This window comes from Lonchura striata, chromosome 2 (genome assembly GCF_050655825.1).
Source record: "Lonchura striata isolate lonStrDom1 chromosome 2, ASM5065582v1, whole genome shotgun sequence".
Classification (NCBI taxonomy): Eukaryota; Metazoa; Chordata; class Aves; order Passeriformes; family Estrildidae; genus Lonchura; species Lonchura striata.
Genome location: NC_140704.1, coordinates 61731989 through 61738393, shown reverse-complemented (window position 1 = coordinate 61738393; position 6405 = coordinate 61731989). Strand labels below are relative to the sequence as shown.

The 6405-nt window shown below is 38.3% G+C and overlaps 1 protein-coding gene across 7 annotated transcripts in view; it reads right to left on the bottom strand.

Annotated features, from left to right (window-relative positions):
- Positions 1-6405, bottom strand: part of GMDS (GDP-mannose 4,6-dehydratase) — a 405646-nt gene that overhangs the window by 43155 nt on the left and 356086 nt on the right. The gene's annotated exons all lie outside the window — the stretch shown is intronic.

Below are 6405 nucleotides of genomic sequence, written 5' to 3'. Positions count from 1 at the left end.
CTGCCATGAAGTCATGTGAATAAGGAAAAGGAGGAAAAAAAAAAGAAAACAAGAAGAAAAAAAAAAGGAAGAAAGAGAAAAAAAAAGAAAGAGGGGAAAAAAGGACTTTAGTAAGAATGCACGTCTTATGAGTTTTTTTAAAATAAAAGTGAGATGCCTTACTTTAGTTAATCTCAGGATCTCAAATCTGATCACATTGAAGCTAATCACCGTCTTTCAAGTGTGAGTTGTAGCAAATATGTCTATATTATTCCTGAAATCCTTATTTTCTCAAAACCATCATTATTTCTCTTTCTGTCTTCTGTCTCTCAGTATTATTTTCTAGTATAATGATTGCAGTCACTGGTGAAAGTTTCGGTAAAAAAATAGACTAAGTCACATGTATTTTATGATCTTTAGATGTTAAATGAAGAGAAGTTACATGTTGTTACATGTTAAATGAAGTTACATGTTAAATGAAGAGAAGTTACCATTTAGATGTAAAAGAAGCCACTCATAGCCACATGTGACACTACACTATGAAAGCAGTCTGACAGACAGAAAATTCAAAGTTTTGCTACATTTGTTAGAACAAAGAACAGCATCATCTGTTGTTACTGTGCAGCTCCATGGCCAAAACGTAACCTGAAGAGGGTTCATACCACACACTTCATATGAAGCATTAGCTCAAGCCTAGGTAATATCCAACCTTCTACTTCATGATGAGCAGAAATTCTGGGATTCACAAAGGCTTTTCTAGTGAGCCTAGAGTCCAAAGCAAGCAGCATTCCCAGGAAAAATCCACAACACAGGACAGGCAATCTGGCCTATTGCTGTTTCCTCCCATTCAGAGATGTATGGCAGAGCCACGACTGTGGCTGAGGTATGCAACAGCCCTTGACAGAGATCCAGAGAGATCTCTGTCACAAGAGGGACAGAGGGGATTTAATAAGTTTGGGGAGGAGAGGAAAGGGAGTCTTCTGGGCAGAACAGATCAGAGTTCAGCTATCATCTATCTACCAGAACTACAGCCTGATCCTTGGGTCAGTCCTGTGACACTTTAGGGCCACTGGCCATTGTTATATTATCAGCATGTGACAATACAATGCAAGGGCATGAACAAAGCACTTGAGCGGCCTCACATTAGTGTAAGTAAGTGTTGCACTTACTTGACTTTTTTTGGCTGTAGTGCTCATATTTCAAGTCCATCACCCATTGTGTCAAGTATGAACTACATTTTTAAACAGCTCATCAAAAACATCAACAGTCCAGCACAGATATTCTTTTATGCACCTTTCCACAATCTATGACATATGTCAGCTGGGTTACTTTGCAGATCTCTGCTATTTGGCTTATTTTAGCCCTTTCTCCACAAGGTGCTCATAACTTCATAATTGGTTTTCCTAGTTTAGTGAGGGAAAACTGCAAGTGCTTATCTTCTATGTTTTGAACAAGGGTTGTTCCTCTTTAATTTGGGGTTCCCCAAGAGCAGAGCACTGCTTCTGCAGAGATCTGCTGTACCTAAAGGCAAGGTGGTCACCTCATTGGAAACAATGATGTATTTTACTTTGAAGTGTCTTTTCCTTCAAAGGACTAAATCAGAGGATGAATTGGAACATTCTTGGCACCAGGGCCAAGACTACTGATTTTCTTTGAGCTGACATAAACCAACCAAGCTATTATATAATTTTTGACTGTACAGATCAGAAGACATGACCCAAACTGATGGATTTAAAGTAATTCATGAGTAGCCATCAACTAAGCTGAACACGATTATGAATAATGTATCATAACCCCTATGAGTAGCTGAACTGAAATACATTTACCTAAACAACTTTTGCATTCTAGAAAGGAATTGCAGAAGAAACATTGTTAAGGTTGCTGTAATTAAGTTCCCTTTTAACATATTTAAAATATACTAGGCAGGCAATCTTGGGTTACTTAACTGGTACCACCAGTTCAGACTATCACCTATTCTGTGGTTTTGCATGCATATCCCACATCCTTCCAAAGCTTTTAACCCATTACTAGTTATTATTTTGGAGGAATGTGATACATAAATTTAAACATGTCAGACACAGTGTTCAACACTTCTAATGATCTATTACTCTCATATTATTGAAGTCCCTGAGGAAGTTTGGCAGATGCCATTCAATCATCAAGCTATCATTACTATGTTTTAGCTTTAATCTAAAGTGCCTAAGAGCTTTGTGCTTCTTAATTCACATTCTATCTCTCTTAAGACAAAAAAAAATAAAAAAAAGGGTGGGGAGAACGGGTGGAAATAGTTCACCTTAACTGGCCTAGAGTTTGTCATATTTGGGGAACGCATTTTTTTTTCCCGAATTAGTTTACTTTTTCTTGGTTTAGTTATAAATCTATTTCCTCTAAAGCTCTAGTGATATCCCAGTAACTTAGTACTGATCTAGAATACATTAAAAAACTACTATGGTAACATAAACAGCTTCAAAAAGCAAGAGTTTTTGATCCAAATCTTCCCAACATATGAAAAGTAGTGCAAAGTTAACAGTTTGTGCACAAATGCATTTTTACCTATGACTCTGTCTTGCAGACTGCCTATTTATTAGTATCTCATTTTCTGATGACCTCTCTTAGGAAATTCAGAGGCCTAAGATTATTAAGTCACAGCACAGCTTTATGAATACCTCACTGTTTGGGTACTTTGCCGCCTCTGTTGACGACAAGATTCAGACTGTTTGTTGCAGGCAGTAATACCTCAAGCAGTGATTCAGGATGTCTGTTTTCCAGAGTTCTAAATTAATCTGGGCCACCGCAGATGTGTATGAGCCCATTTGCAATTCTGTGGGCTGGAACACATCCAATCCACAATGAAACTCCATTTCAAGACAGGTAAATGCCTAAACACAAAGACTCTTATTCCCTTATGGCTTACACACGCTGTGGGCACATGTTGCCCAGCTTGAGACCAGCACATAGCAGGTGCTGTGGCCACAAGAGGTGATAGCCAGATTTTGTGCAAGTTACAACATACATTAGAAGACATGGGAAAACTGGGTTCAGTTCCCCTAGTTTCTCAGTCAACATTGTGGTGGGCAACATTTTTTTCATACCTGTTTCATTCCATTTTTTCTGTCATTTAGGCTTTTACTTTTTTGTCCCATCCAATCAATACAGAGAATAGCCCGCTTCCTTCTCCCTTGTAGCATCCTTCTATCTATTGAGGGATTAATTCCTTTCTGGAGTAAACATATCACTAACCACATCTTCCTTTAAAACCTCTGTTTTCTAAACTTTCAATTGGCTTTGTTGCTTTTCCCTGAGTCAAAACCTACATGCTTCTGCAATGTGGTGTGCAAAACCAGACACCATCCTGTTGTTGCAAAACCAGACACCATCCTGGGCCTTGCCAGCACTGAGTTAGAAGAAACATGTCATATTTTAGACACAATGTTCCTGTTCATCAGTTTCAGTAGGATACCTGCTTTTCCACAATACTGACAGCACGGACAGTTTTTAGATGGGGATCCCTTACGATCTCTCTAAACTAGTTTCTGAGAAATGGCTTCATACCTCTTGTTTTTCATATTATATGACAGATTTGGAATATCCTCCTTACTCTGCATGTGTTCTCATTGAGTCATACCCTATTCATGTCAGACTATTTCTCCAATAGTCAAGATCACTTTGAACTCTGAGCCTTTCCTCCCACTTCACTATCAGGTGGCTTTCTGTCCTTGAATGTTAAGATAATCTCATCTAACACTGTTCAGATTCAACAAATATGCTGCCTGTCCCATCACTCTGAAAATACTGGAGTGACTTCTGTAAAGCCCCATTTGAAACTTGTTTGTAGGCTGATACTCTGCACAAAGGCAGAGTAATTGCTCAAATACTTCTTTGTTTAGATCTATTTAAAGATAATACAACTTCTTCAGTAAATCCTCTTTCAACCTACACCCTTCCCTGATCACAAATGAGTCAGGATACCACTTAGTCAATCAAAAAACCAGATTCTAGCCAAGAGACAGGATTTATTTGCTCTGGATGGAGAACATTCCTATGCAGGGTAGAAAGCTAAGTCAACAAAATAGCACAAAGGCCCAGCTCTTGCCCACAACTATCCTTTTTATGCAGACAATTGACACCAGGGTGTGATCTTGGGAACGGCCTTCTGGATGTGGCTCCCAGCCAAGCCCAAGGAGGTACAGGCACCTTTCATGCACCCCATCTACCAGGGCAGCATACCAACAGGGAGTGCTTCACAGACCTTCTCTGCCACCATCACTTCCTTTGGGACAACTGTCTCTCTTTGCCCTCCTAACAGGTACACCCTGCCTGCTGTATGTCAGACACACTTCTAAGAAAATTAGAAAATAATGTGTTGCGTGTTGAAGACCTCTTCCCATGCCCATTGCAGATAATAACAGGGTTCACCAGACAGAGAAGTTCACAGGGCCCTGTAAAGCTAGCTTTAATTTTAAAATTGCAATCCAAATAGAAATAATAAGACTGATGTGTTTAAGACCAATTTGAACTCTACCTGCAGCAATTAGAAAGAGTACATTGCAAAGGGAAAGCAAGAAAATCCAAGTACAAGCTGCTTTCTACCAGCAAAACATCCTTGGGGTTTTACAGTTTCCAGTATTCTTTATAATTATTTAATTAATTGGAAATTAGAGGTAATAGAGACCATTTATTTGACTTGTTTAAAGTCATATAAAAGAAATTAAAAGAGTGTGTTGGATTCTTCTCCTTAGGTTTATCAGTCTGAGGCAGGGTCTTTTAAGGTTGTTTCCAACATCTAGACCCTTTCAAAGGTGAGGGGAGGGGGTCGGGGTTGACTGAATTTCTATTTTTGAACCAAGTAGAATGCATTATTTAAATTATTGTGAGATGACGCCTATCTGGGGCCATAGAGAATTTATGTACACAGATTGTCATTTTACCCTTAAGGAAAATAATTTACATTTGACTAAAACTTCTCCCGTATGCCCCTTCATATGTTACATTACCTTTGTCTGCTTTCACACCACAGGTTCTTTAGGATGAAGACATTATTTATTTTTGCTTTGTATGGTGCCAAATATGTTGCCAGTACTTAAAATAAATAGCAGTAATACAGGCTCATTATCACACAATTTAAGCCCTGGCAATCTATACTTGATCCAGGAAAGCCAGTTTTTTTCCTGACACTATCTGTGCTATCTGGGGAGGGATTGTGCTAATACCTTCCATGTGTGTGAAAACAGCCCTTGCTAAGAAGGTTTTCATGCTGGCTCTGAATCTGATTTCACATACCCCGTTTCACACTGATGTAACTGTTTTCTTCAGTACAGTTGCACTTTATACAGAACCTTCTCCCAGAGACACTCTGTGAACTAGAGGGGAGATGAGAACCATTGTTTCCTGAGTCAGCGTGAACAAACCTTGTGTGACTTCATATATATATATATATATATATATATATATATATATATATATATATACACAATATATATATATATATACACACACATATATATATATATATATATTTAATAATAGATGCTGCCGAGTTTTGTGATTACTTATTCTGTTTCCTACCTAGTACACTAGTAATTTAGGCAAATTTTGCCTTTGTAGTATTTAATTTAAACAACTGGAAATGGGTCTGTGCTGGAGCACAAACATGTTTGCAAGAAAACAGGCTTTACAGTGCTTTCTGTGCCCTGCAGCCACAGACTCCTGAGACAGGAAATCACAGCATTAACCTGATGATCAAGTCACAGACAGAAGCATTGATGTGCCACAGACTTCTGGTATTCAAAGTAAAAGGCAAAGGCAATGAAAACAGATTAAAACACAAAAATCTGGCAATTCAGAAGAAATTTGCCTCATTCCTTCTCTGTCTATATGCTCATGTACAGCCATATACATACAGAAGTAGCCTTTTCTACATATATATAAACTAATGGTAAAGATACAAATAGATTCCCAACTTCTTGCAGGAAAAAATGCATTCTGAAATGATTCCTATTACCTTGTGGCATGGCAACATATTATTTAATAGCAGTATAAAGTGATACATGCTCTGAAGGGGCTACACTCACAAGAGAAGCTTCTTTTGGAGTCAGTTGCACACATTACATCACTCGTGGCCACATGTGAATGTTTTTTGTGTATGCACTCTGAAACAAAATAAGGGGAATAGACAAAGAGAGATTCCTCCCACACCCCACATGCCAGAATCTCGTTTCCTATCCTCAGCTGGTGCTCAAGAGCCTGACTCCAGCAATAACAGTCTCCCACTGAGATTAAAGCGCTGGCAAACACAGCTTATCTTGGTTAATGTATACTTAAGTTTTGTGTGTATAATACATACATATATTTACATATATAGACGCACACACATATGTATATATTTATGTCTCTCTCTCCCTCTACTGATACACATATTGTGTTTAT